This window comes from Microcebus murinus, unplaced genomic scaffold (genome assembly GCF_040939455.1).
Source record: "Microcebus murinus isolate Inina unplaced genomic scaffold, M.murinus_Inina_mat1.0 scaf007_hap2_Mmur4.0, whole genome shotgun sequence".
NCBI classification, from domain to species: Eukaryota; Metazoa; Chordata; class Mammalia; order Primates; family Cheirogaleidae; genus Microcebus; species Microcebus murinus.
This window is the reverse complement of record NW_027438953.1, coordinates 427883-452048: the sequence shown is the minus strand read 5'-3', so window position 1 is coordinate 452048 and position 24166 is coordinate 427883. Positions and strand designations below refer to the sequence as shown.

At 65.5% G+C, this 24166-nt stretch overlaps 1 non-coding gene across 1 annotated transcript; it reads left to right on the top strand.

Annotated features, from left to right (window-relative positions):
* The first annotated feature begins 4958 nt into the window (after positions 1–4958).
* LOC142866752 (5S ribosomal RNA) lies at positions 4959–5077 on the top strand. Its single transcript, XR_012916582.1, has one exon. It is a non-coding gene; the product is annotated as a 5S ribosomal RNA (ribosomal RNA).
* Positions 5078–24166: the final 19089 nt, after the last annotated feature.

Here is a 24166-nt window from a genome sequence, read left to right as displayed (position 1 = left end):
GCCCATCCCCCAGTCGGTGCGCACCCACCCCATCCCTAACGGATGTGTATGCCCATCCCTCCCCCCACCCGCCCGACACCCACCCGACGAAGGTGATTCCTCTCTGTCCACTTAGGTGTCCATCCGTTCGTACCAGTTTGCTGGTGAGCGCGAGCACGTGGTGCTCGTGTGTCCATTCTTGGGATACTCGGCTTACTGGAACGGGTTCCAGCTCTGGCCAGGAGAACACGAGAGGTGCCCTCTCACCGCTGCTCCTCACAGCCGAATGGCACTCCGTGGTGTCCACGCGCCACATTTTATTAATGCACTCCTGGATGGATGGGCACTCGGGTCGCTTCCACATCTTTGCGATTGTGAATTGTGCCCTAACTGTCACCCTACCCCTTACCCAGCCCGTCACCTCTGCCCCTGCCTGACGCACTCCTCCCCGGCCAGGCCCGTCACTGTCCTGGGCCCCCGCCTGACCGGCTCCTCCCCGCCCGGCGTGTCACCGTCCTCTGCCCCGGCCTGACATGCTCCTTCCCGCCCGGCCTCTCACCGTCCTCGGCCCCTGCCTGACCGGCTCCTCCGTCGCCTGGGCCTTCCAAGGGCTTGGTGTGGACGCTGCTTCCAGGAAGCCCTCCAGAAACCCGGCAGCAGGGTGGCCGCAGCAGTCTCCAGCAGCCGTCCCTAAGTCGCGTGCGGGGGGACGTGCCCCCGCTGTGCCGCGGGGGCCCAGCCTGGTGTCTTCCCTGAGGCCCTGCGGCTGCCGGCTGCCGCTCCCCGCAAGGGGAGAGCCGCGGAGGTGGGGACCGCCTCCTGATGGGGACGTACACGCAGCTCTCCACGTCGGATTCCGGGGCTCTCTGTCCTGCCCGAAGGCCCAGCGGGCCTGCGGGTCCTTAGAGTGGCAAAAGCATCCGAAAGCTGAGATTGAGGGTCCGGTGGGTGTCTGCACTTTTGTGCTGGGCACCCCAGGGAGGCCCGGGGGCTGGCTGGACGACGCGGTCTGCTGGGCGGGGGGTTTGGAGGAGCAACTGATGCCCTTTGCACTTTGGGTAGCAAGAGTCTGAGGTGTCTCTGAGCCCTGTGCCATGTCGGGGGGGGGGTGCAGGGCGGAGGAGGAGGAGGAGGAGGAGGTGGGAAGGGCCGGGGCCCGCAGTCCTGTTCCCGGGGTGGCAGGGCAAGTGGCTTCTTCCACAGGCTGCTTGGCCTGGGCTCCCTGCACCTGGGCCTTTGGAGGACCGGCCCTGTGCTTGCCAACACTTCCTGCAGGGACCCAGAGCTGGGAGGTTGCATCTCTCAGCCCTGGGTCGGGCAGAGCCCCAGCGGGCCATGCCCACAACCTCTCTCAGCACCGGTCCCCCAGAAGGCTCCTTTGGGACCAGGATTCTCTTGCGGTGACTCTTTAAGGTCTGGCCCCTGGATGGAGGGGCACCAGGAGTAGAGGAGCAGGAAGGGGAAGGGGGTGGCCATGCGAGGGGACACTTTGAGGCCAAGTCCCAGCTTCAGCCTGATCCTCCTGGGAACCCCGCTCTGAGACAAGGAGCCGGGCTTCGCATTCCCACAGCAGCCAGTCGTGTGCTGAGGACACCTGGGGCGTTGGGAACTCCCTGGCTTCTCCTGGGTTTAACATCTAGAACTGCTTGTGAATCACGCCGCCACACACACCCGAGCGCAGGTGTCTTCCGCACAGACTGCGGGCCTCGCTCTTCTGAATGCCGCTAGCTCGCCACCCACCCACGGGTGAACCTGGTCAGGGTGCTTTCTCTCAGGGGCAGACTCTTTTCCGGGCGGGCTACCGGTGTCTCTGTTTGCTCGTTTCTTTCTTCCATTTCGGGAAAGTCTTCCTTGCTGGGTGTGGAAATCTCCTATGCCTTCCCTCGCCTATTCTGTCAGCTTTCAAATTCTCTTTCAGTTGCCACCCTCACAGATGGATTAGGAAACTCTTTCCGGTGCACTCATTAGTGAAATGACCTCAAGGAAGCTGGAATCCAATATCTAATGGCCGATTTTTAGCGAGTCCACACGCCAGGGTGGTCGGGGTCCAATGCAGCCCCGGCCAGGCCCAGGCCCCTTGGACTGGGCCACAGGAGGACACGGAGGAGGGTCCCGGCCCCCACGAAGCGGTGCCGGCAGTTCTCCACGGGCTTGGGCGTTTTCCAGAGGTAGGAGATGGAGGGGACTGATTTCTTCAGCGCCCCCCAAACCACGCCACCCCACCCCACCCATGGGACACATCCCCAGAGAGAGACGCCCCATACACTGGCTGTGCCCCAGCCCTGGCCCGGGGGAATAGGCGGCAGCCCACCCACAGGGCGAGGGGGGGGGCGCAGCTGAAAGGGGTTGTGGGGGAGGGCGGCCCCTGGCTGGGGTCAAAGGGCGAGCGCCCCGCGCGTGCGCGTGCGCAGTCAGCGGCGGCGACGCGCCGGGGGTGGGCAGCGGGTACGTGAAGGAGGCCAGGCGAGGAGAGGAGGGGGCCTGGGAGGGCTCCACCTTGGCGAGTCCAGCCGTGGAGGCGCATCTTGTGTGAGTGTGCGTGAGTGTGAGTGTGTGTGTGTGTATAGAGAGACACCCCCCCGCCCCGCCCCACCCCGCCCCGCCCCGCCCGTCACCCCCGACCCTCGGAGCACACCGGACCCGGCCCGGCGCGGGGCCTGGGGCGGGAGGAGGCGGCGGCGGCGGCGGCGGCGGCGGCGGCGGCGGCGGCGGCGGGAAAGCGCAGAGAGGCTCGGCTTCTTGAGCGGGGCAGGGGCGCCCTCCGCCGTCTAGGGCCACACCACCCCGAACGCCCCAGAGCTCGTCTGGTCTGGGAAGCTAAGCAGGGTCGCGCCTCCTTAGTACTTGGATGGGAGACCGTCTGGGAATACCGGGTGCCTTAGGCTTCTTCTGGTTTTTTTTTTTTTTTTTTTTTTTTTTTGCCTCTTGTTCTGTTCCCTTTCTGGGAGCGCGGCGGCGGCCCGGGGTGGGGGTGACCCCCACCCTCAGCGCCCGCCCTGCGGCTGCCGGCTGGGCTGCCGCTACCCGCAAGGGGAGAGCCGCGGAGGTGGGGACCGCCTCCTGATGGGGACGTACACGCAGCTCTCCACGTCGGATTCCGGGGCTCTCTGTCCTGCCCGAAGGCCCAGCTGGCCTGCGGGTCCTTAGAGTGGCAAAAACCTCCGAAAACTGAGACTCAGGGTCCGGTGGGTGTCTGCACTTTTGTGCTGGGCACCCCAGGGAGGCCCGGGGGCTGGCTGGACAACGTGGTCTGCTGGGCGGGGGGGGGGGTTGGAGGAGCAACTGATGCCCTTTGCACTTTGGGTAGCAAGAGTCTGAGGTGTCTCTGAGCCCTGTGCCCTGTGGGGGCGGGGCGGGGGGGAGGAGGAGGAGGAGGAGGAGGAGGTGGGAAGGGCCTGGGCCTGCAGTCCTGTTCCCGGGGTGGCACGGCAAGTGGCTTCTTCCACAGGCTGCTTGGCCTGGGCTCCCTGCACCTGGGCCTTTGGAGGACCGGCCCTGTGCTTGCCAACACTTCCTGCAGGGACCCAGAGCTGGGAGGTGGCATCTCTCAGCCCTGGGTCGGGCAGAGCCCCAGCGGGCCATGCCCACAACCTCTCTCAGCACCGGTCCCCCAGAGGCTCCTTTGGGACCAGGATTCTCTTGCGGTGACTCTTTAAGGTCTGGCCCCTGGATGGAGGGGCACCAGGAGTGGAGGAGCAGGAAGGGGAAGGGGGTGGCCATGCGAGGGGACACTTTGAGGCCAAGTCCCAGCTTCAGCCTGATCCTCCTGGGAACCCCGCTCTGAGACAAGGAGCCGGGCTTCGCATTCCCACAGCAGCCAGTCGTGGGCTGAGGACACCTGGGGCGTTGGGAACTCCCTGGCTTCTCCTTGGTTTAACATCTAGAGCTGCTTGGGAATCGCGCCGCCACACACACCCGAGCGCAGGTGTCTTCCGCACAGACTGCGGGCCTCGCTCTTCTGAATGCCGCTAGCTCGCCACCCACCCACGGGTGAACCTGGTCAGGGTGCTTTCTCTCAGGGGCAGACTCTTTTCCGGGCGGGCTACCGGTGTCTCTGTTTGCTCGTTTCTTTCTTCCATTTCGGGAAAGTCTTCCTTGCTGGGTGTGGAAATCTCCTATGCCTTCCCTCGCCTATTCTGTCAGCTTTCAAATTCTCTTTCAGTTGCCACCCTCACAGATGGATTAGGAAACTCTTTCCGGTGCACTCATTAGTGAAATGACCTCAAGGAAGCTGGAATCCAATATCTAATGGCCGATTTTTAGCGAGTCCACACGCCAGGGTGGTCGGGGTCCAATGCAGCCCCGGCCAGGCCCAGGCCCCTTGGACTGGGCCACAGGAGGACACGGAGGAGGGTCCCGGCCCCCACGAAGCGGTGCCGGCAGTTCTCCACGGGCTTGGGCGTTTTCCAGAGGTAGGAGATGGAGGGGACTGATTTCTTCAGCGCCCCCCAAACCACGCCACCCCACCCCACCCATGGGACACATCCCCAGAGAGAGACGCCCCATACACTGGCTGTGCCCCAGCCCTGGCCCGGGGGAATAGGCGGCAGCCCACCCACAGGACGAGGGGGGGGGCGCAGCTGAAAGGGGTTGTGGGGGAGGGCGGCCCCTGGCTGGGGTCAAAGGGCGAGCGTCCCGCTCGTGCGCAGTCAGCGGCAGCGGCGCGCTGGGGGTGGGCAGTGGGTAGGTGAAGGAGGCCGGGCGAGGAGACGAGGGGGGCTGGGAGGGCTCCACCTTGGCGAGTCCAGCCGTGGAGGCACATCTTGTGTGAGTGTGAGTGAGTGTGAGTGTTTGTGTGTGTATAGAGAGACAGCCCCCCACCCCGCCCCACCCCGCCCCGCCCATCAACCCCGTCCCTGGGAGCCCACGGGACCCGGCCGGGGAACTCAACCGGCCCGGCCCAGCCCGGCGCGGGGCCTGTGGCGGGAGGCGGCGGCGGGGAAGCCCAGAGAAGCTCGGCAGGGGCGCCCTCCGCCGCCGTCTAGGGCCACACCACCCTGAACGCCCCCGATCTCGTCTGGTCTCGGAAGCTAAGCAGGGTCGGGCCTGGTTAGTACTTGGATGGGAGACCGCCTGGGAATACCGGGTGCCACAGGCTGCTGCTTTTTTTTTTTTTTTGCCTCTTGTTCTGTCCCCTTTCTGGGAGCGCGGCGGCGGCCCGGGGTGGGGGTCACCCCCACCCTCAGCGCCCGCGCGGTGCCTGGCGCCCCAGCCCGCACCGTGGGGCCTCCTCTTGTCCCAAGCCGCGACACCGCCGCCCCGCGGCAGCATGCGTGGCATCTGGACTGTCAGGTCTCAGACCAAAGTTCTGGCACCCTGTCTTACCGTCCCCCATGGGTGTGTGGACACACCCAGATCGACACAGCGCACGGCCTGCCCATCTCCCATGGGTGAGTGGACACAGCCTGATCCACACTGCGCCCTGCCTGCCTGTGTCCCTTTGGTGTGTGGACACAGCCAGTTCCACACTGCGCCCTGACTGCCCGTCTCCCGTGGGTGAGTTTACACAGTCACATCCACTCTGCGCCCTGTCCGCCTGTCTCTGCTGGGTGTGTGGACACAACAAGTTCCACACAGCGCTCTGCCACCCGTCTCCCGTGGGTGAGGGGACACAATAAATCCACACGGCGCCCAGCCTACATGTCTCCCGTGGGTGAGTAGACACAGCCACGTCCTGCCTACCCGTCTGTTTGATGTGTGGACACAGCAAGTTCCACACTGCTCCTTGTCTGCCCGTGTCCCGTGGGTGTGTGGACAATGACAGTTCCACACATAGCCCAGCCTGCATGTCACCCATGGGTGAGTGGATACAGCAAGTTCCACACTGCGCCCTGTCTGCCCGTTTGCCATATGTCTGTGGACACAGAAAGTTCCACACACAGCCCTGCCTGCCCGCCTCCCGTTGGTTTGTGGACACAGCCAGTTCCACACTGCGCCCTGACTGCCTGTCTATGGTGGGTGAGTGGACACAGCCACATCCACACAGCACCCTGCCTGCCCGTCACCCGTGGGTGAGTGGACACAGCCACATCCACACAGCGCCCTTCCTGCCCGTCTCCCGTGGGTGAGTGGACACAGCCACATGCACACTGTGACCTGCCAGCCCGTCTCCCGTGGGAGAGTGCACACTGCAAGTTCCACAATGCGCCCTACCTGACCGTCTCCCATGGGTGTGTGGACACAGCCACATCCACACAGCACCCTGGCTGACCGCCTCCCATGGGTGTGTGGACACAGCCAGTTCCACACTGCGCCCTGCCTGCCCATCTCCCGTGGGTGAGTGGACACAGACAGATCCCCATATCGCCCAGCCTGCCCGTCTCCCATCGGTGAGTGGACACAGCCAAATCATCACGGTGCCCAGCCTGCCCAACTCCGGTGGGTGAGTAGACACAGCCACATCCACACAGCACCCTGCCTGACAGTCTTCCATGGGTGTGTGGACACAGCCAGTTCCACACTACGCCCAGCCTGCCCGTCTCGGGTGGGTGTGTGGACACAGCAAGTTCCACACAGCGCCCTTCCTGTCCATCTCCCATGGGTGTGTGGACACAGCCAGATCCACACAGTGCCCTGCCTGAAAGTATCCCATGGGTGTGTGGAAACAGGCAGATCCACACAGCGCCCTGCCTGCCCGTCACCCGTGGGTGAGTAGACAAAGCTAGTTCCACACTGTGCCCTGCCTGCCCACCTTCCGTGGGTGAGTGGAGACAGGCACATCCACACAGCGCCCTGCCTGTCCGTCTCCGGTAGGGGTGTGGACACAGCCAGTTCCACACTGGGCCCTGCCTGCCCGTCTCCCATGGGAGTGTGGACAAGGCAGATCCACACGGCTCCCAGCCTGCCCGTCTCCCGTGGGTGTGTTGACACAGCCACATCCACACAGCACCCTGCCTGACCGTCTCCCGTGGGTGAGTAGACACAGCCAATTCCACACTGCGCCCTGCCTGCCCGTCTCCCGTGGGTGAGTGGAGACAGCCACATCCACACATGCCCTGCCTGCCCGTCTCTGGTGGGTGTGTGGACACAGCCATTTCCACACTGCGTCCTGCTTGCCCGTCACCCATGGGTGAGTGATCACAGCCAGATCCACACTGCACCCTGCCTGCCTGTCTCCCGTGGGTGAGTGGACACAGCCAGATCGTCACGGTGCCCAGCCTGCCCATCTCGTGTGGGTGAGTGGACACAGCCACATCCACACAGCACCCTTCCTGCCAGTCTCACGTGGGTGAGTGGACACAGCCAGATCCACACAGCGCCCTGCCTGAACGTATCCCATGGGTGTGTGGAAACAGCCAGATCCACACAGCGCCCTGCCTGCCCGTCTCCCGTGGGTAAGTAGACACAGCTAGTTCCACACTGCGCCCTGCCTGCCCATCTTCCGTGGGTGAGTGGGGACATCCACATCCACACAGCGCCCTGCCTGCCCGTCTCCGGTGGGGGTGTGTACACAGCCAGTTCAACACTGGGCCCTGCCTGCCCGTCACGCATGGCTGAGTGGACACAGCCAGATGTACACTGCGCCCTGCCTGCAAGTCTCCCGTGTGTGTGAGGACACAGCCAGATCCACACGGCGCCCAGCCTGCCCTTCTCCCGTTGGTGTGTGGACACGGCAAGATCCACACTGCGCCCTGCCTGCCCATCTCCCATGGGTGATTGGACACAGCCACATCCACACTACGCCCTGCCTGCCCGTCTCCCATGGGTGAGTGGACACAGCCAGATCCACACTGCGACCTGCCTGCCCGTCTCCCATGGGTGAGTGGACACAGCCAGATCCACACTGCCCCCTGCCTGCCCGTCTCCCATGGGTGAGTGGACACAGCCACATCCACACTGCGCCCTGCCTGCCCGTCTCCCGTGGGTGTGTGGACACGGAAAGATCCAAACAGCGCCCTGCCTAACCGTCTCCCATGGGTGCGTGGACACAGCCAGTTCCACACAGAGTCCTACCTGCATGTCTCCGGTGCGTGTGTTGACACAGCCAGTTCCACACTGTGCCCTGCCTGTTCATCACCCATGGTGATGGGTGAGTGGACTCAGCCAGATCCACACTGTGCCCTGCCTGCCCATCTCCCGTGGGTGAGTGGACACTGCCAGATCCACACGGCGAACAGCCTGCCCATCTCCCATGGTTGAGTGGACACAGCCACATCCACACTGCGCCCTGCCTGACCGTCTCCCTTGGGTTTTTGGACACAGCCACATCCACACGACGCCCTGCCTGCCCGTCTCCCGTGAGTAAGTGGACACAGCCAGTTCCACACAGAGCCCTGCCTGCCCATCTCCTTTTGGTGAGTGGACACCTCCACATCCGTACTGCGCCCTGCATGCCCGTCTCCCATGGGTGAGTGGACACAACCGGTTCCACACTGCGCCTAGCCTGCCCGTCACCCATGGGTGAGTGGACACAGCTAGATCCACACTGCGCCCGGTCTGCTCGTCTCCCGTGCTTGTGTGGACACAGTCAGTTCCACACTGCGCCCAGCCTGCTCATCTCCCGTGCTTGTGTGGACACAGTCAATTCCACACAGAGCACTGCCTGACCGTCTCCCGTAGGTGTGTGGACATAGCCAGTTCCACACTGCGCTCTGCCTTCTCGTCACCCATGCGTGAGTGGACACAGCCAGATGTACACTGCGCCCTGCATGCCCGTCTCCTGTTTGTGTGTGGACACAGCCAGATCCACACGGCTCCCAGCCTGCCCGTCTCCCGTGGGTGTGTTGACACAGCCACATCCACACAGCACCCTGCCTGACCATCTCCCGTGGGTGAGTAGACACAGCCAGTTCCACACTGCGCCCTGCCTGCCCATCTCCCAAGGGTGAGTGGACACAGCCAGTTCCACACTGCGCCCTGCCTGCCAGTCTCCTGTGGGTGAGTGGAGATAGCCACATCCACACAGCGCCCTGCCTGCCCGTCTCTTGTGGGTGTGTGTACACAGCCATTTCCACACTGCGCCCTGCTTGCCCGTCAACCATGTGTGAGTGGACACAGCCAGATCCACACAGCACCCTGCCTGCCCGTCTCCGGTGGGTGTGTGGACACAGCCATATCCACACAGCGACCTGCCTGCCCGTCTCCCATGGGTGAGTGGACACAGACAGATCTACACAGTGCCCTGCATGCCCGTCTCCGGTGGGTGTGTGGACACAGCCAGATCCACACAGCGCCCTGCCTGCCCGTCTCCCATGGGTGAGTGGACACAGCCAGATCCACACAGCGCCCTGCCTGCCTGTCTCTGGTGGGTGTGTGGACACAGCCAGATCCACACAGCGCCCTGCCTGCCCATCTCCCATGACTGTGTCGACACAACCAGATCCACACGGCGCCCAGCCTGCCCGAATCCCATGGGTGAGTGGACACAGCCACATCCGCACAGCACCCTGGCTGACTGTCTCACATGGGTGTGTGGACACAGCCAGTTCCACACAGCGCCCTGCCTGCCCGGCTCCCGTGGGTGAGTGGACACAGCCACATCCACACAGCACCCTTTCTGACCATCTCCCATGGATGTGTGGACACAGCATGTTCCACACAGCGCCCTGCCTGCCCGTCTGCCGTGGGTGAGTGGACAGAGCCAGATCCACATAGCGCCCTCCCTGCCCGTCTCCCGTGAGTGTGTGTACACGGCAACTTCCACACGGCACCCAGCCTGCCCGTCTCCCATGCGTGAGTGGACACAGCCACATCCACACAGCGCCCTGCCTGCCCGTCTACCGTGGGTCAGTGGAAACAGCCAGATCTACACTGCGCCCTGCCTTCCCGTCTCCCGTGGGTGAGTGGACACAGCCACATCCACACTGCGCCCTGCCTCCCCGTCTCCCGTGGGTGTGTGGACACGGCAAGATCGACACTGCGCCCTGCCTCCCTGTCTCCTGTGGGTGAGTGGACACAGCCAGTTCCACACAGCGCCCTGCCTGACCGTATCCCATGGGTAAGTGGACACACCCAGATCCAAACAGCGCCCTGCCTTCCCATCTCCGGTGGGTGTGTGGACAAAGCCAGATCCACACAGAGCTCTGCCTGCCCATCACCCATGCGTGAGTGGACACAGTCAGATCGACACTGCGCCCTGCCTGTCTCCTGTGGGTGAGTGGAAACAGCAGGATCCACACTGCGTGCTGCCTGCTCATCTCCCGTGGGTGAGTGGACAGAGCCAGATACACACGGCGCCCAGCCTGCCCATCTCCCATTGTTGAGTGGACACAGCCACATCCACAAAGCACCTTGCCTGACCATCTCCCATGGGTGTGTGGACACAGCCAGTTCCACACAGCGCCCTACCTGCCCGTCTCCGGTGGGTGTGTGGACACAGCAAGTTCCACACTGCGCTCTGCCTGCCCGTCTCCCGTGGGTGAGTGGACACAGCCACATCCACACTGCGCCCTGCCTCCCGTTTACCGTGGGTGTGTGGACACACCAGTTCCACACTGCGCCCTGTCTGCCCGACAACCCTGGGTGAGTGGAACCAGCCAGTTCAACACTGGGCCCTGCCTGCCCATCTCCCATGAGTGTGTGGACACGGCAAGATCCACACTGTGCCCTACCTGCCCGTCTCCTGTGGTTGAGTGGACACAGCCAGTTCCACACTGTGCCCTGCCTGCCCGTCCCCCGTGGGTGAGTAGACACAGGCAGATCCATACAGCGCCCTGCCTGCCCGTCTCCCGTGGGTGAGTAGACACAGCCAGATCCACACAGTGCTGCGACCTGCCTGCCCGTCTCCCGTGGGTTAGTGGACATAGCCAGATCCTCACAGTGCCCTGCCTGCCCGTCTCTCATGAGTGTGTCGACACAACCAGATCCACACGGTGCCCAGCCTGCACGTCTCCCATGGGTGTGTGGACACAGCCAGATACACGCAGCGCCCTGCCTGCCCGTCTCCCATGGGCGAGTGGACACAGTCAGATCCACACTGCACCCTGCCTGCCCGTCTCCCATGGGTGAGTGGACACAGCCAGATACACACAGCACCCTGCCTGCCCGTCTCCCATGGGTATGTGGACACGGCCAGAACCACACTGCACTCTGCATGACTGTCTCCCGTGGGTGTGTGGGCACAGCGAGTCCCACACAGAACCCTGCCTGGCAGTCTCCCATGGGTGTGTGCACACAGCCGTATCCACACGACGCCCAGCCTGCCCGTCTCCCATGGGTGTGTAGACACAGTCAGATGCACATGGCACCCAGCCTGCCCGTCTCCAGTGAGTGAGTGGACACAGCCAGATCTACACTGCGCCCTGCCTGCCCATCTACTGTGGGTGTGTGGTCACAGCCAGTTGCACACAGTGCCCTGCCTGCCCGTCTCCAGTGCGTGTGTGGACACAGCCAGTTCCACACTGCGCCCTGCCTGACCGTATCCCATGGGTGTGTGGAAACAGCCAGATCCACTCAGCGCCCTGCCTGCCCATCTCCCGTGGGTGAGTAGACACTGCCATTTCCACACTGCGCCCTGCCTGCCCATCTTCCGTGGCTGAGTGAAGACAGGCACATCCACACAGAGTCCTGCCTGCCCGTCTCTGGTGGTGGTTGTGGACACTGCCAGTTCCAAACTGCGCCCTGCCTGCCCGTCACAGATGTGTGAATGGACACAGCCACATCCACACTGCGCCCTGCCTGCCAGTCTCCCGTGGGTGTGTGGATACGGCAAGATCCACACTGCGCCCTTCCTGTCCGTCTCCCGTGTGTTAGTGGGCACAGCCACATCTATACTGCGCCCTGCCTGCCCGTCTGCTGTGTGTGAGTGGACACAGCCAGATCCGCACTGCGCCCTGCCTGCCCGTCTGCCGTGGGTCAGAGGACATAGCCAGATCCACACAGCACCCTCTCTGCACGTCTCCCGTGGGTGAGTGGACACAGCCAGATCCACACTGCGACCTGCCTGCCTGTCTCCCGTGGGTGAGTGGACACAGCCAGATCCGCACTGCGCCCTCACTGCCCGTCTCCCGTTGGTGAGTGGACACAGCCAGATCCGCACTGCGCCCTGCCTGCCCGTCTGCCGTGGGAGAGGGTACACAGCCAGATCCGCACTGCGCTCTGCCTGCCCGTCTGCCGTGGGTCAGTGGACATAGCCAGATCCACACAACACCCTCTCTGCCCGTCTTACGTGGGTGAGTGGACACAGCCAGATCCACACTGCGCCTTGCCTGCCCGTCTCCAGAGGGTGAGTGGACACAGCCAGATCCGTACTGCGCCCTGCCTGACCGTCTGCCGTGGGTGAGTGGACACAGCCAGATCCGCACTGGGCCCTGCCTGCCCGTCTGCCGTGGGAGAGTGGACATAGCCAGATCCACACAGCACCCTCTCTACCCCTCTCCTGTGGGTGAGTGGACACAGCCAGATCCACACTGCGCCTTGCCTGCCCGTCTCCCGTTGGTGAGTGGACACAGCCAGATCCAATCTGCGCCCTGCCTGCCCGTCTGCCGTGGGTGAGTGGACACAGCCAGATCCACACTGCGCCCTGCCTGGCCGTCTGCCGTGGGTCAGTGGACATAGCCAGATCCACACAGCATTCTCTCTATCCGTCTCCTTTGGGTGAGTGGACACAGCTGGATCCACACTGCGCCCTGCCTGCCCGTCTGCCGTGGGTGAGTGGACACAGCCAGATCCGCACTGCGCCCTGCCTGACCGCCTGCCGTGGGTGAGTGGACACAGCCAGATCCGCACTGTGCCCTGCCTGACCGCCTGCCGTGGGTGAGTGGACACAGCCAGATCCGCACTGCGCCCTGCCTGCCATCTCCGGTTTGTGATTGGACAAGCCAGATCCGCACTGCGCCCTGCCTGCCTGTTTCCCGTGGGTGAGTGGACACAGCCAGATCGGCACTGCGCCCTGCCTGCCCGTCTCCCGTGGGCGAGTGGACACAGCCAGATCCGCACAACGCCCTGCCTGCCCGTCTGCCGTGGGTGAGTGGACACAGCCAGATCCGCACTGCGCCCTGCCTGACCGTCTGCCGTGGGTGAGTGGACACAGCCAGATCCGCACTGCACCTTGCCTGCCCGTCTCACGTGGGAGAGTGGACACAGCCAGATCCGCACTACGCCCTGCCTGCCCGTCTCCCGTTGGTGAGTGGACACAGCCAGATCCGCACTGCACCCTGCCTGACCGTCTGCCGTGGGTGAGTGGACACAGCCAGATCCGCACTGCGCGCTGCCTGCCCGTCTGCCGTGGGTCAGTGTACATAGCCATATCCACACAGCACCCTCTCTGCCCATCTCCCGTGGGTGAGTGGACACAGCCAGATCCACACTGCGCCTTGCCTGCCCGTCTCCCCTGGGCGAGTGGACACAGCCAGACCCACACTGCGCCTTGCCTGCCCGTCTCCCCTGGGCGAGTGGACCCAGCCAGATCCGCACTGCACCCTACCTGCCCGTCTGCCGTGGGCGAGTCGACACAGCCAAGATCCACACTGCGCCCTGCCTGACCGTCTGCCGTGGGTGAGTGGACACAGGAAGATCCGCACTGCGCCCTGCCTGACCGTCTGCCGTGGGTGAGTGGACACAGCCAGATCCACACTGCGCCCTGCTTGCCCGTCTGCCGTGGGTGAGTGGACATAGCCAGATCCGCACTGCGCCCTGCCTGCCCGTCTCCCGTGGGTGAGTGGACACAGCCAGAACCGCACTGCGCCCTGCCTGCCCATCTGCCGTGGGTCAGTGGACATAGCCATATCCACACAGCACCCTCTCTGCCCGTCTCCCGTGGGTGAGTGGACACAGCCAGATCCACACTGCGCCCTGCCTGCCCGTCTCCCGTGGGTGAGTGGACACAGACAGATCCGCACTGCGCCCTGCCTGCCCGTCTCCCGTGGGCGAGTGGACACAGCCAGATCCGCACTGCGCCCTGCCTGCCCGTCTGCCGTGGGTGAGTGGACACAGCCAGATCCGCACTGCGCCCTCCCTGACCGCCTGCCGTAGGTTTGTGGACACAGCCAGATCCGCACTGCGCCCTGCCTGCCCGTCTCCCGTGGGCGAGTGGACACAGCCAGATCCGCACTGCGCCCTGCCTGCCCGTCTGCCGTGGGTGAGTGGACACAGCCACATCCACACTGAGCCCTGCCTGACCGTCTGCCGTGGGTGAGTGGACACACCCAGATCCACACTGCGCCCTGCCTGCCCCTCTGCCGTGGGTGAGTGGACACAGCCAGATCCGCATTGTGCCCTGCCTGACCGTCTGCCGTGGGTGAGTGGACACAGCCAGATCCGCATTGCGCCCTGCCTGACCACCTGCTGTGTGTGCGTGGACACAGCCAGATCCGCACTGCGCACTGCCTGACCGCCTGCCGTGGGTGAGTGGACACAGCCAGATCCGCACTGTGCCCTGCCTGACCGTCTGCTGCGGGGGGGGGCACAGCCAGATCCGCACTGCGCCCTGCCTGACCGCCTGCCGTGGGTGAGTGGACACAGCCAGATCCGCACTGCGCCCTGCCTGCTCGTCTCCCGTGGGCGAGTGGACACAGCCAGATCCGCACTGCGCCCTGCCTGCCCGTCTGCCGTGGGTGAGTGGACACAGCCAGATACGCACTGCGCCCTGCCTGACCGCCTGCCGTGGGTGAGTGGACACAGCCAGTCCGCACTGCGCCCTGCCTGCCCGTCTGCCGTGTGTGAGTGGACACAGCCAGATCCGCACAACGCCCTGCCTGACCGCCTGCTGTGGGTGCGTGGACACAGCCAGATCTGCACTGCACCCTGCCTGACCGCCTGCCGTGGGTGAGTGGACACAGCTAGATCCGTACTGCGCCCTGCCTGGCCGTGTGCCGTGGGTCAGTGGACATAGCCAGATCCACACAGCACCGTCTCTGCCCATCTCCCGTGGGTGAGTGGACACAGCTGGATCCGCACTGCGCCCAGCCTGCCCGTCTCCCGTGGGTGAGTGGACACAGACAGATCCGCACTGCGCCCTGCCTGCCCGTCTCCCGTGGGCGAGTGGACACAGCCAGATCCGCACTGCGCCCTGCCTGCCCGTCTGCCGTGGGTGAGTGGACACAGCCAGATCCGCACTGCGCCCTCCCTGACCGCCAGCCGTGGGTGAGTGGACACAGCTAGATCCGCACTGCGCCCTGCCTGCCCGTCTCCCGTGGGCGAGTGGACACAGCCAGATCCGCACTGCGCCCTGCCTGCCCGTCTGCCGTGGGTGATTGGACACAGCCACATCCACACTGCGCCCTGCCTGACCGTCTGCCGTGGGTGAGTGGACACACCCAGATCCACACTGCTCCCTGCCTGCCCCTCTGCCATGGGTGAGTGGACACAGACAGATCCGCATTGTGCCCTGCCTGACCGTCTGCCGTGGGTGAGTGGACACAGCCAGATCCGCATTGCGCCCTGCCTGACCGCCTGCTGTGGGTGCGTGGACACAGCCAGATCCGCACTACGCACTGCCTGGCCGTGTGCCGTGGGTCAGTGGACATAGCCAGATCCACACAGCACCGTCTCTGCCCATCTCCCGTGGGTGAGTGTACACAGCCGGATCCGCACTGCGCCCAGCCGGCCCGTCTCCCGTGGGTGAGTGGACACAGCCAGATCCGCACTGCGCCTTGCCTGCCCGTCTCCCGTGGGTGAGTGGACACAGCCAGATCCGCACTGCGCCTTGCCTGCCCGTCTGCCGTCAGTGAGTGGACACAGCCAGATCCTCACTGCGCCCTGCCTGCTCGTCTCCCGTGGGTGAGTGGACACAGACAGATCCGCACTGCGCCCTGCCTGCCCGTCTCCCGTGGGCGAGTGGACACAGCCAGATCCGCACTGCGCCCTGCCTGCCTGTCTCCCGTGGGTGAGTGGACACAGCCAGATCCACACTGCGCCTTGTCTGCCCGTCTCCCCTGGGTGAGTGGACACAGCCAGATCCGCACTGCGCCCTCCCTGACCGCCTGCCGTGGGTGAGTGGACACAGCCAGATCCGCACTGCGCCCTGCCTGCCCGTCTGCCGTGGGTGAGTGGAGACAGCCAGATCCGCACTGTGCCCTCCCTGACCGCCTGCCGTGGGTGAGTGGACACAGCCAGATCCGCACTGCACCTTGCCTGCCCGTCTCCCGTGGGCGAGTGAACACAGCCAGATCCGCACTGCGCCCTGCCTGCCCGTCTGCCGTGGGTGAGTGGACACAGCCACATCCACACTGCGCCCTGCCTGACCGTCTGCCGTGGGTGAGTGGACACACCCAGATCCACACTGGGCCCTGCCTGCCCCTCTGCCGTGGGTGAGTGGACACAGCCAGATCCGCATTGTGCCCTGCCTGACCGTCTGCCGTGGGTGAGTGGACACAGCCAGATCCGCACTGCACCCTGCCTGCCCGTCTGCCGTGGGTGAGTGGACACAGCCAGATCCGCAATGCGCCCTGCCTGACCGTCTGCCCTGGGTGAGTGGACACAGCCAGATCCACACTGCGCCCTGCCTGCCCGTCTGCCGTGGGTGAGTGGACACAGCCAGATCGGCACTGCGCCCTGCCTGACCGTCTGCCGTGGGTGAGTGGACACAGCCAGATCCGCACTGCGCCTTGCCTGCCCGACTCACGTGGGTGAGTGGACACAGCCAGATCCGCACTGCACCCTGCCTGCCCTTCTCCCGTGGGCGAGTGGACACAGCCGGATCCGCACTGCGCCCTGCCTGCCCGTCTGCCGTGGGTGAGTGGACACAGCCAGATCCGCACTGCGCCCTGCCTGCCCGTCTCCCGTGGGTGAGTGGACACAACCAGATCCGCACTGCTCCCTGCCTGCCTGTGTCCCGTGGGTGAGTGGACACAGCCAGATCCGCACTGCGCCCTGCCTGCCCGTCTGCCGTGGGCGAGTGGACACAGCCAGATCCGCACTGCACCCTGCCTGACCGTCTGCCGTGGGTGAGTGGACACAGCCAGATCCGCACTGTGCCCTGCCTGCCCGTCTCCCCTGGGCGAGTGGACACAGCCAGATCCGCACTGCACCCTACCTGCCCGTCTGCCGTGGGCGAGTCGACACAGCCAAGATCCTCACTGCGCCCTGCCTGACCGTCTGCCGTGGGTGAGTGGACACAGCCAGATCCGCACTGCGCCCTGCCAGACCGTCTGCCGTGGGTGAGTGGACACAGCCAGATCCGCACTGCGCCCTGCCTGACCGCCTGCCGTGGGTGAGAGGACACAGCCTGATCCGCACCGCGCCCTGCCTGACCGCCTGCCGTGGGTGAGTGGACACAGCCAGATCCGCACCGCGCCCTGCCTGCCCGTCTCCCGTGGTCGAGTGGACACAGCCAGTTCCGCACTGCGCCCTGCCTGCCCGTCTCCCGTGGGTGAGTGGACACAGCCAGATCCGCACTGCGCCCTGCCTGCCCGTCTGCCGTGGGCAAGTGGACACAGCCAGATCCGCACTGCGCCCTGCCTGACCGTCTGCCGTGGGTGAGTGGACACAGCCAGATCCGCACTGCGCCCTGCTTGACCGCCTGCCGTGGGTGAGTGGACACAGCCAGATCCGCACTTCGCCCTGCCTGACCGCCTGCCGTGGGTGAGTGGACACGGCCAGATCCGCATTGCGCCGTGTCTGACCGTTTGCCGTGGGTTAGTGGACACAGCCAGATCCGCACTGCGCCCTGCCTGCCATCTCCGGTTTGTGATTGAACAAGCCAGATCCGCACTGCGCCCTGCCTGCCTGTTTCCAGTGGGTGAGTGGACACAGCCAGATCTGCACTGCGCCCTGCCTGCCCGTCTCCCGTGGGCGAGTGGACACAGCCAGATCCGCACAACGCCCTGCCTGCCCGTCTGCCGTGGGTGAGTGGACACAGCCAGATCCGCACTGCGCCCTGCCTGACCGTCTGCCGTGGGTGAGTGGACACAGCCAGATCCACACTGCGCCCTGCCTGCCCGTCTGCCGTGGGTGAGTGGACACAGCCAGATCCGCACTGCGCCCTGCCTGCCCGTCTGCCGTGGGTCAGTGGACATAGCCATATCCACACAGCACCCTCTCTGCCCGTCTCCCGTGGGTGAGTGGACACAGCCAGATCCGCACTGCGCCCTGCCTGCCCGTCTCCTGTGGGTGAGTGGACACAGCCAGATCCGCACTGCGCCTTCCCTGCCCGTCTCCCGTCGGTGAGTGGACACAGGCAGATCCGCACTGCGCCCTGCCTGACCGCCTGCCGTGGGTGAGTGGACACAGCCAGATCTGTACTGCGCCCTGCCTGCCCGTTTGCCGTGGGTCAGTGGACATAGCCAGATCCACACAGCACCGTCTCTGCCCATCTCCCGTTGGTGAGTGGACACAGCCGGATCCGCACTGCGCCCTGCCTGCCCGTCTCCCGTGGGTGAGTGGACACAGCCAGATCCGCACTGCGCCCTGCCTGCCCGTCTCCCGTGGGTGAGTGGACACAACCAGATCCGCACTGCGCCCTGCCTGACCGCCTGCCGTGGGTGAGTGGACACAGCCAGATCCGCACTGTGCCCTGCCTGACCGCCTGCCGTGGGTGAGTGGACACAGCCAGATCCGCACTGCGCCCTGCCTGCCATCTCCGGTTTGTGATTGGACAAGCCAGATCCGCACTGCGCCCTGCCTGCCTGTTTCCCGTGGGTGAGTGGACACAGCCAGATCGGCACTGCGCCCTGCCTGCCCGTCTCCCGTGGGCGAGTGGACACAGCCAGATCCGCACAACGCCCTGCCTGCCCGTCTGCCGTGGGTGAGTGGACACAGCCAGATCCGCACTGCGCCCTGCCTGACCGTCTGCCGTGGGTGAGTGGACACAGCCAGATCCGCACTGCGCCTTGCCTGCCCGTCTCACGTGGGTGAGTGGACACAGCCAGATCCGCACTGCGCCCTGCCTGCCCGTCTCCCGTTGGTGAGTGGACACAGCCAGATCCGCACTGCACCCTGCCTGACCGTCTGCCGTGGGTGAGTGGACACAGCCAGATTCGCACTGCGCGCTGCCTGCCCGTCTGCCGTGGGTCAGTGTACATAGCCATATCCACACAGCACCCTCTCTGCCCATCTCCCGTGGGTGAGTGGACACAGCCAGATCCACACTGCGCCTTGCCTGCCCGTCTCCCCTGGGCGAGTGGACACAGCCAGACCCACACTGCGCCTTGCCTGCCCGTCTCCCCTGGGCGAGTGGACCCAGCCAGATCCGCACTGCACCCTACCTGCCCGTCTGCCGTGGGCGAGTCGACACAGCCAAGATCCACACTGCGCCCTGCCTGACCGTCTGCCGTGGGTGAGTGGACACAGGAAGATCCGCACTGCGCCCTGCCTGACCGTCTGCCGTGGGTGAGTGGACACAGCCAGATCCACACTGCGCCCTGCTTGCCCGTCTGCCGTGGGTGAGTGGACATAGCCAGATCCGCACTGCGCCCTGCCTGCCCGTCTCCCGTGGGTGAGTGGACACAGCCAGAACCGCACTGCGCCCTGCCTGCCCATCTGCCGTGGGTCAGTGGACATAGCCATATCCACACAGCACCCTCTCTGCCCGTCTCCCGTGGGTGAGTGGACACAGCCAGATCCACACTGCGCCCTGCCTGCCCGTCTCCCGTGGGCGAGTGGACACAGACAGATCCGCACTGCGCCCTGCCTGCCCGTCTCCCGTGGGCGAGTGGACACAGCCAGATCCGCACTGCGCCCTGCCTGCCCGTCTGCCGTGGGTGAGTGGACACAGCCAGATCCGCACTGCGCCCTCCCTGACCGCCTGCCGTAGGTTTGTGGACACAGCCAGATCCGCACTGCGCCCTGCCTGCCCGTCTCCCGTGGGCGAGTGGACACAGCCAGATCCGCACTGCGCCCTGCCTGCCCGTCTGCCGTGGGTGAGTGGACACAGCCACATCCACACTGAGCCCTGCCTGACCGTCTGCCGTGGGTGAGTGGACACACCCAGATCCACACTGCGCCCTGCCTGCCCCTCTGCCGTGGGTGAGTGGACACAGCCAGATCCGCATTGTGCCCTGCCTGACCGTCTGCCGTGGGTGAGTGGACACAGCCAGATCCGCATTGCGCCCTGCCTGACCACCTGCTGTGTGTGCGTGGACACAGCCAGATCCGCACTGCGCACTGCCTGACCGCCTGCCGTGGGTGAGTGGACACAGCCAGATCCGCACTGTGCCCTGCCTGACCGTCTGCTGCGGGGGGGGGCACAGCCAGATCCGCACTGCGCCCTGCCTGACCGCCTGCCGTGGGTGAGTGGACACAGCCAGATCCGCACTGCGCCCTGCCTGCTCGTCTCCCGTGGGCGAGTGGACACAGCCAGATCCGCACTGCGCCCTGCCTGCCCGTCTGCCGTGGGTGAGTGGACACAGCCAGATACGCACTGCGCCCTGCCTGACCGCCTGCCGTGGGTGAGTGGACACAGCCAGTCCGCACTGCGCCCTGCCTGCCCGTCTGCCGTGGGTGAGTGGACACAGCCAGATCCGCACAACGCCCTGCCTGACCGCCTGCTGTGGGTGCGTGGACACAGCCAGATCTGCACTGCACCCTGCCTGACCGCCTGCCGTGGGTGAGTGGACACAGCTAGATCCGTACTGCGCCCTGCCTGGCCGTTTGCCGTGGGTCAGTGTACATAGCCAGATCCACACAGCACCGTCTCTGCCCATCTCCCGTGGGTGAGTGGACACAGCCGGATCCGCACTGCGCCCTGCCTGCCCGTCTCCCGTGGGTGAGTGGACACAGCCAGATCCGCACTGCGCCCTACCTGCCCGTCTCCCGTGGGTGAGTGGACACAGCCAGTTCCGCACTGCGCCCTGCCTGCCCGTCTCCCGTGGGTGAGTGGACACAGCCAGATCCGCACTGCGCCCTGCCTGCCCGTCTGCCGTGGGCAAGTGGACACAGCCAGATCCGCACTGCGCCCTGCCTGCCCGTCTGCCGTGGGTGAGTGGACACAGCCAGATCCGCACTGTGCCCTGCCTGACCGTCTGCTGCGGGGGGGGGCACAGCCAGATCCGCACTGCGCCCTGCCTGACCGCCTGCCGTGGGTGAGTGGACACAGCCAGATCCGCACTGCGCCCTGCCTGCTCGTCTCCCGTGGGCGAGTGGACACAGCCAGATCCGCACTGCGCCCTGCCTGCCCGTCTGCCGTGGGTGAGTGGACACAGCCAGATACGCACTGCGCCCTGCCTGACCGCCTGCCGTGGGTGAGTGGACACAGCCAGTCCGCACTGCGCCCTGCCTGCCCGTCTGCCGTGGGTGAGTGGACACAGCCAGATCCGCACAACGCCCTGCCTGACCGCCTGCTGTGGGTGCGTGGACACAGCCAGATCTGCACTGCACCCTGCCTGACCGCCTGCCGTGGGTGAGTGGACACAGCTAGATCCGTACTGCGCCCTGCCTGGCCGTTTGCCGTGGGTCAGTGTACATAGCCAGATCCACACAGCACCGTCTCTGCCCATCTCCCGTGGGTGAGTGGACACAGCCGGATCCGCACTGCGCCCTGCCTGCCCGTCTCCCGTGGGTGAGTGGACACAGCCAGATCCGCACTGCGCCCTACCTGCCCGTCTCCCGTGGGTGAGTGGACACAGCCAGTTCCGCACTGCGCCCTGCCTGCCCGTCTCCCGTGGGTGAGTGGACACAGCCAGATCCGCACTGCGCCCTGCCTGCCCGTCTGCCGTGGGCAAGTGGACACAGCCAGATCCGCACTGCGCCCTGCCTGCCCGTCTGCCGTGGGTGAGTGGACACAGCCAGATCCGCACTGCGCCCTGCTTGACCGCCTGCCGTGGGTGAGTGGACACAGCCAGATCCGCACTGCGCCCTGCCTGACCGCCTGCCGTGGGTGAGTGGACACGGCCAGATCCGCATTGCGCCGTGTCTGACCGTTTGCCGTGGGTTAGTGGACACAGCCAGATCCGCACTGCGCCCTGCCTGCCATCTCCGGTTTGTGATTGAACAAGCCAGATCCGCACTGCGCCCTGCCTGCCTGTTTCCAGTGGGTGAGTGGACACAGCCAGATCTGCACTGCGCCCTGCCTTCCCGTCTCCCGTGGGCGAGTGGACACAGCCAGATCCGCACAACGCCCTGCCTGCCCGTCTGCCGTGGGTGAGTGGACACAGCCAGATCCGCACTGCGCCCTGCCTGACCGTCTGCCGTGGGTGAGTGGACACAGCCAGATCCACACTGCGCCCTGCCTGCCCGTCTGCCGTGGGTGAGTGGACACAGCCAGATCCGCACTGCGCCCTGCCTGCCCATCTGCCGTGGGTCAGTGGACATAGCCATATCCACACAGCACCCTCTCTGCCCGTCTCCCGTGGGTGAGTGGACACAGCCAGATCCGCACTGCGCCCTGCCTGCCCGTCTCCTGTGGGTGAGTGGACACAGCCAGATCCGCACTGCGCCTTCCCTGCCCGTCTCCCGTCGGTGAGTGGACACAGGCAGATCCGCACTGCGCCCTGCCTGACCGCCTGCCGTGGGTGAGTGGACACAGCCAGATCTGTACTGCGCCCTGCCTGCCCGTTTGCCGTGGGTCAGTGGACATAGCCAGATCCACACAGCACCGTCTCTGCCCATCTCCCGTGGGTGAGTGGACACAGCCGGATCCGCACTGCGCCCTGCCTGCCCGTCTCCCGTGGGTGAGTGGACACAGCCAGATCCGCACTGCGCCCTGCCTGCCCGTCTCCCGTGGGTGAGTGGACACAACCAGATCCGCACTGCGCCCTGCCTGACCGCCTGCCGTGGGTGAGTGGACACAGCCAGATCCGCACTGTGCCCTGCCTGACCGCCTGCCGTGGGTGAGTGGACACAGCCAGATCCGCACTGCGCCCTGCCTGCCATCTCCGGTTTGTGATTGGACAAGCCAGATCCGCACTGCGCCCTGCCTGCCCGTCTCCCGTGGGTGAGTGGACACAACCAGATCGGCACTGCGCCCTGCCTGCCCGTCTCCCGTGGGCGAGTGGACACAGCCAGATCCGCACAACGCCCTGCCTGCCCGTCTGCCGTGGGTGAGTGGACACAGCCAGATCCGCACTGCGCCCTGCCTGACCGTCTGCCGTGGGTGAGTGGACACAGCCAGATCCGCACTGCGCCTTGCCTGCCCGTCTCACGTGGGTGAGTGGACACAGCCAGATCCGCACTGCGCCCTGCCTGCCCGTCTCCCGTTGGTGAGTGGACACAGCCAGATCCGCACTGCACCCTGCCTGACCGTCTGCCGTGGGTGAGTGGACACAGCCAGATTCGCACTGCGCGCTGCCTGCCCGTCTGCCGTGGGTCAGTGTACATAGCCATATCCACACAGCACCCTCTCTGCCCATCTCCCGTGGGTGAGTGGACACAGCCAGATTCACACTGCGCCTTGCCTGCCCGTCTCCCCTGGGCGAGTGGACACAGCCAGACCCACACTGCGCCTTGCCTGCCCGTCTCCCCTGGGCGAGTGGACCCAGCCAGATCCGCACTGCACCCTACCTGCCCGTCTGCCGTGGGCGAGTCGACACAGCCAAGATCCACACTGCGCCCTGCCTGACCGTCTGCCGTGGGTGAGTGGACACAGGAAGATCCGCACTGCGCCCTGCCTGACCGTCTGCCGTGGGTGAGTGGACACAGCCAGATCCACACTGCGCCCTGCTTGCCCGTCTGCCGTGGGTGAGTGGACATAGCCAGATCCGCACTGCGCCCTGCCTGCCCGTCTCCCGTGGGTGAGTGGACACAGCCAGAACCGCACTGCGCCCTGCCTGCCCATCTGCCGTGGGTCAGTGGACATAGCCATATCCACACAGCACCCTCTCTGCCCGTCTCCCGTGGGTGAGTGGACACAGCCAGATCCACACTGCGCCCTGCCTGCCCGTCTCCCGTGGGCGAGTGGACACAGACAGATCCGCACTGCGCCCTTCCTGCCCGTCTCCCGTGGGCGAGTGGACACAGCCAGATCCGCACTGCGCCCTGCCTGCCCGTCTGCCGTGGGTGAGTGGACACAGCCAGATCCGCACTGCGCCCTCCCTGACCGCCTGCCGTAGGTTTGTGGACACAGCCAGATCCGCACTGCGCCCTGCCTGCCCGTCTCCCGTGGGCGAGTGGACACAGCCAGATCCGCACTGCGCCCTGCCTGCCCGTCTGCCGTGGGTGAGTGGACACAGCCACATCCACACTGAGCCCTGCCTGACCGTCTGCCGTGGGTGAGTGGACACACCCAGATCCACACTGCGCCCTGCCTGCCCCTCTGCCGTGGGTGAGTGGACACAGCCAGATCCGCATTGTGCCCTGCCTGACCGTCTGCCGTGGGTGAGTGGACACAGCCAGATCCGCATTGCGCCCTGCCTGACCACCTGCTGTGTGTGCGTGG